The sequence below is a fragment of the Lygodium microphyllum genome, chromosome 3 (genome assembly GCF_053477565.2).
Source record: "Lygodium microphyllum isolate KBCC chromosome 3, Lygodium_microphyllum_v1.1.10, whole genome shotgun sequence".
Classification (NCBI taxonomy): Eukaryota; Viridiplantae; Streptophyta; class Polypodiopsida; order Schizaeales; family Lygodiaceae; genus Lygodium; species Lygodium microphyllum.
In genome coordinates, this window is record NC_141137.1 from 164,216,468 (window position 1) to 164,227,294 (window position 10,827).

Consider the following 10,827-nt stretch of genomic DNA (forward strand, 5'->3'; position numbering starts at 1 on the left):
GTGTGTGTCAATTACAAGAAGGTGAACGCTGCTACGAAGAGGGATAAGTATCCATTGCTGTACACCGAGCACATGCTTGAGAGGGTGGCAGGCAAGGAAGCCTACATTTTTTCGGACGGCTTCTCAGGGTACAACCAGGTCCAAGTGCATCCTGCGGACAGGCACAAGACCGCCTTCGCCTCCAATGAGTGGGGCGTCTTTGCTTACATAGTCATGCTCTTCGAGTTGACTAATGCCCCTGCCACTTTCCAATGCCTCATGTGCACCATATTTAATGACATGCTTCGTAAGGAGTTAGAAGTCTTTGTCGACGACCTGTGTGTCCATTCGACCTAGATTGAACACTTAGACAAACTCCGTGTAGTCTTTGAACAGTGTCGCTTATATCATCTCTCCTTGAACCCCTTAAAGTGCCAGTTTTGGGTAAAGCACGGATGCATCTTAGGGCACGTAGTGTCAAAGAACGGCATTGCCACTGACTTCTCGAAAGTCAGGGTTATTGTTGACCTTCCACCCCCAATTAATTACAAGGAAGTTCAATGCTTCTTAGGCCATATGGGGTACTATCGGCGGTCTGTACTGAACTATGCGTTGATTGCCAGACCATTGTACAAGCTACTAATTGTCTTTGAGTGGACTGAGGCATGCCAACAAGCATAAGAAGAATTGAAAAAGGTTCTAACCACAACACCAATTCTACGAGCCCCAGATTGAACCATTATCTTCCATGTACACATCGATGCTTCTAAGTTTTCCATGGGGATAGTGTTGTGCCAACCTGGTGAGCACAACTTAGATTATCCAGTGAGCTTTGCTAGCAGACAACTCACTGAGACGGAAATGAACTACTCGACAACAGAAAGAGAGGGATTAGCCATGGTGTTCGCTGCGAAGAAATTCTGGCATTATCTATTGGCCACACCCTTGATCTTTTTCGTGGACCATCAAGCCCTGCTCTATCTAGTAAACAAACCTTGTGCTACAGGATGCATAGCTCGATGGCTCCTTCTGCTCTTGGAATTCGATTTCTCCGTGGTTGTGCAGAAAGGCAAACAGCACTACATGGCTGACCATATGTCACGAATTCCCACAGGAGAAGCCACTGGACAAGGCATCGTTGATGAATTACCCAACGCCCATCTATTCCACTTGTCCAACGAGAGAGATTTATTTAAGGCTGATCTAATGCCATATTGGGCAGATGACATAGTCCAAGTGCTTGAGCACGGACTACCTGAGCGACCAATAGAAAAAGCCCGACTTAGGCACTTGATCCTTAAAATCTAGCCCTATCAGCTGATTGTAGGCCAACTGTATAGGCTGGGGCAAGACGAATTGCTGCGTAGATGCATATGGGAGCATGAGATGCACGATGTGCTCTCGACGGCACATAGCGGCATTGCGGGAGGACACTTTAGCGGATACACGACATCACGGAAGGTGTTGCAGTCTCAACTATGGTGGCCCACACTTTTCCATGATGCCACGTGATTCATCAAGCATTATGACAAGTGCCAGCGGAGAAAAATTCCGCTTCGCAAGAATCAGATGGAGTTGACCCCAATTATTACTCGACAACCCTTCGAAAAATGGAGAATCAACTTCATAGGACCCTTCGCATGGGATATACTTGGGATATCCGCTAAGTCCAAAATACCCCTGTAACACTTAGCCTGGGAGATCTGCTTAGGCAGCATCCTACCCTATGGCAAGATCTTAAGCAGTGGGTCGAAGGGTCACGAGAGTAGATCACGGTAGACCCTCAAGACCATGATGCAGAAACGCAAATAAGGAGTTTGACCTTGCACTCTGTGCCTAAATCCTTGCACGTCAATGCCTTCTGGGAAGGTTCTGAGATGCACGCACTCTTACCGGTCCTAGCCCTAGGTGACACAACAAGAAAGGGAATCGTAAACACGGGAGCTGGGGTTAGTGTGCTTAGCCACACAGTGCTTCAGACTTGGGGGAACCCGCCTATCGAAACTGCTAGGTTTAATGTCACAGTAGCAAAAGGTATGAGAGTAAAGCCATTCGGGGTACTTAAGAATTGGCCAGTAAATATTGCAGGCATCCAGTTCTCTGTTGACTTTATAGTCATGAAGGGAGTGGACTACGATATCCTATTAGGCTGACCCTGGATGCGCAACACTAGAGTCATCGAAGATTGGGGCAACGGTTTGATCTTCCTTGGCAACAGAACGGATGCCGTAAGGATATAGATGGATACTTGGAAGACCTCACCGGTCGACCTAGACGCCATCTCTGCTATGCTCAAGGGTAACACTCAGGTCAAGGAGTCCTATGGGCCCTTGACCAAGTATATCCCATGCCCAAAGGATGAGCAGGATTGGATGCATGTTCTTGCTGCAATCGACCTGCCATTCTCAGACCATGAGGCATATGAGCAAACCATGAAAACGATCGGCAAGCCTAGCAACACACTCTCCGTACCAGTCTGCATGATGGCAGGAACCCTTCGGGGAAAGCCTAAGGCTGTCAACTTCCAAGTCCCAACTAACAAAAGGGAACTCTAGGAGATGCTCGAATACTTGACACAAAAGCTAGCTAGCAATTCAACTGCAAACTTCAAACCACTACAGGATCTCTTTCGTGAATTCAAGTGGCAATGGACCAAAGTGCGTGACTTAAACCTCATGTATAATTGGGCCCTACTCCCTGACCAATGACAAGAGGTGTATCAAGCCCGAAGAGAGGATGAGCAATCTGATGAAGGGGATTCTAACAACGAATACGAAGACTGCCAATCCTTCAGTGATGGAACTGAGGGTGAAGTAGATACCATAGAATATGACACTGAAGGACAGAAAATCGAGCAAATATGAGCAGACTCCAAGCCGCACAAAAGAAATATCTTTTGATAGAGCGAGGGGTCATGCACAGGGAACGTGACCACGCCTGGTTGGAACATGTAGAAGCAATGGACCTTGAACAAACAAGCTTAGCCTAGCTAGGGATGACACCGGCCCTTAGGACAGAATCACCATGTGAACTGCGTCCACCAGGGGAGACTACCTCTTCTAGCGAGGACGGGGAGTTTGACTCTGAGTCGGAGGTTAGTTCGGACAGTGATCCAGAAATCCCTAGGCTGCCCACGACTAGACGCACGAAGGGGGACCTACCCATCCACCTAAGGTGCAGACGGTTAAGGTAGGAAAATGTAAAATAACCCAGGGATATGCAAACAGAAGAACAACGAAAACCGCAAGACCTCCCTAAGCGCTTCATGAAATTCAAAAAAGGGGATAGGGTAGTAGTTCTGTTAGGGGCCAAATGTCAAGGACAAACCAACGAACCAATCGAGGGACCAACCAAGGTCAAGGAGGTGAATCTGGCCCAGGAAGGGGAAACACCCCGACTAGTCTTCATTGCCTACGACTTGACTGATGAAGAAGAAATTAGTATTGTCACTCTCTTGCGAGAATACATAGACATATTTGCCTGGTCCTTGGAAGAGCTTAAGGGGGTAGATCCGAGTGTCGTGACTCACAACATACCCATGATGCCAGACGCAACGCCGGTCAAGCAGCGACCGTACCCTATGAATCCAAAACATGCTCATGCTCTCAAAGAGGAAATTGACAAGCTGATGAGAGCGGGACTCATTTACGAAATTGAGCATGCAGACAGGGTATCACCCATAGTCATTGTGATGAAAAAGAATGGAAAAATCTGAGTGTGTGTCAATTACAAGAAGGTGAACGCTGCTACGAAGAGGGATAAGTATCCATTGCTGTACACCGAGCACATGCTTGAGAGGGTGGCAGGCAAGGAAGCCTTCATTTTTTCGGACGGCTTCTCAGGGTACAACCAGGTACAAGTGCATCCTGCAGACAGGCACAAGACCACCTTCGCCTCCACTGAGTGGGGCATCTTTGCTTACATAGTCATGCTCTTCGAGTTGACTAATGCCCCTGCCACTTTCCAATGCCTCATGTGCACCATCTTTAATGACATGCTTTGTAAGGAGTTAGAAGTCTTTGTCGACGACCTGTGTGTCCATTCGACGTAGATTGAACACTTAGACAAACTCCGTGTAGTCTTTGAACGGTGTCGCTTATATCGTCTCTCCTTGAACCCCTTAAAGTGCCAGTTTTGGGTAAAGCACGGATGCATCTTAGGGCACGTAGTGTCGAAGAACAGCATTGCCACTGACTTCTCGAAAGTCAAGGTTATTGTTGACCTTCCACCCCCAATTAATTACAAGGAAGTTCAATGCTTCTTAGGCCATATGGGGTACTATGAGCGGTTTGTACTGAACTATGCGTTGATCGCCAGACCATTGTACAAGATACTAATTGTCTTCGAGTGGACTGAGGCATGCCAACAAGCATAAGAAGAATTAAAAAAGGTTCTAACCACAACACCAATTCTACGAGCCCCAGATTGAACCATTATCTTCCATGTGCACATCGATGCTTCTAAGTTTTCCGTGGGGATAGTGTTGTGCCAACCTGGTGAGCACAACTTAGATTATCCAGTGAGCTTTGCTAGCAGACAACTCACTGAGACGGAAATGAACTACTCGACAACAGAAAGAGAGGGATTAGCCATGGTGTTCGCTGCGAAGAAATTCTGGCATTATCTATTGGCCACACCCTTGATCTTTTTCGTGGACCATCAAGCCCTGCTCTATCTAGTAAACAAACCTTGTGCTACAGGATGCATAGCTCGATGGCTCCTTCTGCTCTTGGAATTCGATTTCTCCGTGGTTGTGCAGAAAGGAAAACAGCACTACATGGCTGACCATATGTCACGCATTCCCACAGGAGAAGCCACTGGACAAGGCATCGTTGATGAATTACCCAACGCCCATCTATTCCACTTGTCCAATGAGAGAGATTTATTTAAGGCTGATCTAATGCCATATTGGGCAGATGACATAGTCCAAGTGCTTGAGCACGGACTACCTGCGCGACCAATAGAAAAAGCTTGACTTAGGCGCTTGATCCTTAAAATCCAGCCCTATCAGCTGATTGCAGGCCAACTCTATAGGCTGGGGCAAGACGAATTGCTGCGTAGATGCATATGGGAGCATGAGATGCACGATGTGCTCTCGACGGCACATAGCGGCATTGCGGGAGGACACTTTAGCGGATACACGACATCACGGAAGGTGTTGCAGTCTCAACTATGGTGGCCCACACTTTTCCATGATGCCACGTGATTCATCAAGCATTGTGACAAGTGCCAGCGGAGAAAAATCCCGCTTCGCAAGGATCAGATGGAGTTGACCCCAATTATTACTCGACAACCCTTCTAAAAATGGAGAATCGACTTCATAGGACCCTTCGCATGGGATATACTTGGGATATCCGCTAAGTCCAAAATACCCCTGTAACACTTAGCCTGGGAGATCTGCTTAGGCAGCATCCTACCCTATGGCAAGATCTTAAGCAGTGGGTCGAAGGGTCACGAGAGTAGATCACGGCAGACCCTCAAGACCATGATGCAGAAATGCAAATAAGGAGTTTGACCTTGCACTCTGTGCCTAAATCCTTGCACGTCAATGCCTTCTGGGAAGGTTCTGAGATGCACGCACTCTTACCGGTCCTAGCCCTAGGCGACACAACAAGAAAGGGAATCGTAAACACGGGAGCTGGGGTTAGTGTGCTTAGCCACACAGTGCTTCAGACTTGGGGGAACCCGCCTATCGAAACTGCTAGGTTTAATGTCACAGTAGCAAAAGGTATGAGAGTAAAGCCATTTGGGGTACTTAAGAATTGGCCAGTAAATATTGCAGGCATCCAGTTCTCTGTTGACTTTATAGTCATGAAGGGAGTGGACTACGATATCCTATTAGGCTGACCCTGGATGCGCAACACTAGAGTCATCGAAGATTGGGGCAACGGTTTGATCTTCCTTGGCAACAGAACGGATGCCGTAAGGATACAGATGGATACTTGGAAGACCTCACCGGTCGACCTAGACGCCATCTCTGCTATGCTCAAGGGTAACACTCAGGTCAAGGAGTCCTATGGGCCCTTGACCAAGTATATCCCATGCCCAAAGGATGAGCAGGATTGGATGCATGTTCTTGCTGCAATCGACCTGCCATTCTCAGACCATGAGGCATATGAGCAAACCATGAAAATGATCGGCAAGCCTAGCAACACACTCTCCGTACCAGTCTGCATGATGGCAGGAACCCTTCGGGGAAAGCCTAAGGCTGTCAACTTCCAAGTCCCAACTAACAAAAGGGAACTCTAGGAGATGCTCGAATACTTGACACACAAGCTAGCTAGCAATTCAACTGCAAACTTCAAACCACTATAGGATCTCTTACGTGAATTCAAGTGGCAATGGACCAAAGTGCATGACTTAAACCTCATGTATAATTGGGCCCTACTCCCTGACCAATGACAAGAGGTGTATCAAGCCCCAAGAGAGGACGAGCAATCTGTTGAAGGGGATTCTAACAACGAATACGAAGACTGCCAATCCTTTAGTGATGGAACTGAGGGTGAAGTAGATACAATAGAATATGACACTGAAGGACAGAAAATCGAGCAAATATGAGCAGACTCCAAGCCGCACACAAGAAATATCTTTTGATAGAGCGAGGGGTCATGCACAGGGAACGTGACCACGCCTGGTTGGAACATGTAGAAGCAATGGACCTTGAACAAACAAGCTTAGCCTAGCCAGGGATGACACCGGCCCTTAGGACAGAATCACCATGTGAACTGCGTCCACCAGGGGAGACTACCTCTTCTAGCGAGGACGGGGAGTTTGACTCTGAGTCGGAGGTTAGTTCGGACAGTGATCCAGAAATCCCTAGGCTGCCCACGACTAGACGCACGAAGGGGGACCTACCCATCCACCTAAGGCGCAGATGGTTAAGGTAGGAAAATGTAAAATAACCCAGGGATATGCGAATAGAAGAACAACGAAAACCGCAAGACCTCCCTAAGCGCTTCATGAAATTCAAAAAAGGGGATAGGGTAGTAGTTCTGTTAGGGGCTAAATGTCAAGGACAAACCAACGAACCAATCGAGGGACCAACCAAGGTCAAGGAGGTGAATCTGGCCCAGGAAGGGGAAACACCCCGACTAGTCTTCATTGCCGACGACTTGACTGATGAAGAAGAAATTAGTATTGTCACTCTCTTGCGAGAATACATAGACATATTTGCCTGGTCCTTGGAAGAGCTTAAGGGGGTAGATCCAAGTGTCGTGACTCACAACATACCCATGATGCCAGACGCAACACCGGTCAAGCAACGACCGTACCCTATGAATCCAAAACATGCTCATGCTCTCAAAGAGGAAATTGACAAGCTGATGAGAGCGGGACTCGTTTACGAAATTGAGCATGCAGACAGGGTATCACCCATAGTCATTGTGATGAAAAAGAATGGAAAAATCTGAGTGTGTGTCAATTACAAGAAGGTGAACGCTGCTACGAAGAGGAATAAGTATCCATTGCTGTACACCGAGCACATGCTTGAGAGGGTGGCAGGCAAGGAAGCCTACATTTTTTCGGACGGCTTCTCAGGGTACAACCAGGTACAAGTGCATCCTGCGGACAGGCACAAGACCGCCTTCGCCTCCACTGAGTGGGGCGTCTTTGCTTACATAGTCATGCCCTTCGAGTTGACTAATGCCCCTGCCACTTTCCAACGCCTCATGTGCACCATCTTTAATGACATGCTTCGTAAGGAGTTAGAAGTCTTTGTCGACGACCTGTGTGTCCATTCGACCTAGATTGAACACTTAGACAAACTCCGTGTAGTCTTTGAACGGTGTCGCTTATATCGTCTCTCCTTGAACCCCTTAAAGTGCCAGTTTTGGGTAAAGCACGGATGCATCTTAGGGCACGTAGTGTCGAAGAACGGCATTGCCACTGACTTCTCGAAAGTTAGGGTTATTGTTGACCTTCCACCCCCAATTAATTACAAGGAAGTTCAATGCTTCTTAGGCCATATGGGGTACTATCGGCGGTCTGTACTGAACTATGCGTTGATCGCCAGACCATTGTACAAGCTACTAATTGTCTTAGAGTGGACTGAGGCATGCCAACAAGCATAAGAAGAATTGAAAAAGGTTCTAACCACAACACCAATTCTACGAGCCCCAGATTGAACCATTATCTTCCATGTGCACATCAATGCTTCTAATTTTTCCGTGGGGATAGTGTTGTGCCAACCTGGTGAGCACAACTTAGATTATCCAGTGAGCTTTGCTAGCAGACAACTCAGTGAGACGGAAATGAACTACTCGACAACAGAAAGAGAGGGATTAGCCATGGTGTTCGCTGCAAAGAAATTCTGGCATTATCTATTGGCCACACCCTTGATCTTTTTCGTGGACCATCAAGCCCTGCTCTATCTAGTAAACAAACCTTGTGCTACAGGATGCATAGCTCGATGGCTCCTTCTGCTCTTGGAATTCGATTTCTCCGTGGTTGTGCAGAAAGGAAAACAGCACTACATGACTGACCATATGTCACGCATTCCCACAGGAGAAGCCACTGGACAAGGCATCGTTGATGAATTACCCGACGCCCATCTATTCCACTTGTCCAACGAGAGAGATTTATTTAAGGCTGATCTAATGCCATATTGGGCAGATGACATAGTCCAAGTGCTTGAGCACGGACTACCTGAGCGACCAATAGAAAAAGCCTGACTTAGGCGCTTGATCCTTAAAATCTAGCCCTATCAGCTGATTGCAGGCCAACTCTATAGGCTGGGGCAAGACGAATTTCTACGTAGATGCATATGGGAGCATGAGATGCACGATGTGCTCTCGACGGCACATAGCGGCATTGCGAGAGGACACTTTAGCGGATACACGACATCACGGAAGGTGTTGCAGTCTCAACTATGGTGGCCCACACTTTTCCATGATGCCACGTGATTCATCAAGCATTGTGACAAGTGCTAGCGGAGAAAAGTCCCGCTTCGCAAGGATCAGATGGAGTTGACCCCAATTATTACTCGACAACCCTTCGAAAAATGGAGAATCGACTTCATAGGACCCATCAGTCTTGCGGCGCAGTACTCACAAGTCAAATACATCATTGTGGCCACAGATTACCTCACAAAATGGGCAGAGGTAAGAGCCACACGTAAAAATGACGCTAGGACGACTGCCAAGTTCTTATGCGAGCAAGTGATCTCACGATTCGGCTACCCCATCGAATTGGTCAGTGACCAAGGCACGCACTTCATCAACGAAGTGATAGCGCATCTCCTGTCCACCTTTCTCATTATCCATCGTAAATCATTGTCATACTACTCTCAGGTGAACGGTCAGGTACAATCCACGAATAAGATTCTCGTCAATGTCCTGACCAAAGTAGTCTCAGCCTCACGTAGCGACTGGGACAACAAACTTATGGCGTCTTTGTGGGCTTACCGTACAGCTTATAAAACGGCTGTCGGTCAAACCCCGTTCAGGATGACTTATGGAACAGAAGCAATCCTACCCTTAGAATTCTTTGTTCCTAGCTTGAGAATAGCCCTTCAAGAACGATGGGAAGGGAAGGAGGCATGGACGCAATGCCTGGTTGGCCTTGAACGCCTATCAAAGACCCGTCTTCTAGCCACCCATGCACTTATATGTGAGAAGGCCCGTCGCAAGAGTTGGTTTGACAAGCATGTCAAGCAGCGCGACTTTGAACAGGGCGACTTAGTGCTCCTCTACTCCGTTACCGGACATAAACAGAAAATGAAATTTCGAAGCCTTGGACCCTTCAAACTTCGTGCGATCAGCTGCATAGGCAATGTCAAACTCGAAACCTTAGATGGTGAGGGAATAGGCTTCTTTAATGGCAGTTGTGTCAAGAAGTACTACCCTCCCACCGATCCTTTGCACGAGCCCCCAATGTTAGAACCGCCTGTCAAAGTACGAGTGGCCACAATCACGGAAATTGATGACGAGGATGAGGAAGCCGTAGAGCTCGCATACCTCCATATAACGGTCACTGCAAAACAAACTGTGCTTTCAACACTCTGATCGATGAGGGAGCAGACTTCAATGTCCTAACTCACGATCATTGGACCAAACTTGGCAGACCACCACTTCAGCCCACGAATGCTAAATTAAGCCCCTATGGGGCCCATTACTATGCGCTCCTCGGCAAGTGCAAAGTAGCCGCTTCTATTGAGTCTGAGACTATTGCAATGATTTTTTACGTGTTGCCAAATGCTAAAGACACAAGCACGGAGTCGCTGCTAGGGCGCACCTTCAAAAAGCAGACTCACTGCAATGTTGATTATGAGTCACAACGCATCCACCTCGTAATAGGCAACGTTCGCATTGTCACAGCTTTCAGCAAGGGCTGCGTGACTTCATCACCGTCTGCAAAGCCACCGATAGAATTCCCCATGACCAAATCTACGGAGGGGGGTAGTGCGTGGCTGCTACCTCCCAGAATTCAAGAATCACAGCCCACAATAGCAAAGTATCAGGCTCAAGAGCCTAGATTTCAATGGAAGCCCAAGCAGCTGCAACCACTGCCTAGGAGTCGACACTCCTATCCTCATAAGACCAAAAACTCTAACCCTAGGAAGCCAAGATGCAGTCACAGAAAGCGCCGCATGATCAAGCAAAGATGGGTCCCTAAAGCCCTCTTACATGCGCAAGGCTACTACGAGGGAAATACCTGGCTGTAGATCACTAAGACCCATATGGCCAAAGGCACCATTCATACACCGCCCTCAAGCTTGATCAAACTGCATTCCCTAAACCCTCAAAACCACAAGCCGCAGTGCTCTCATGAGCCACAACCATCCGCCTCATCCACGACTAAGCCCAAGAGACTCCCACAAGCCTATCGGCCCGAACCGCACGCTTCGTCACA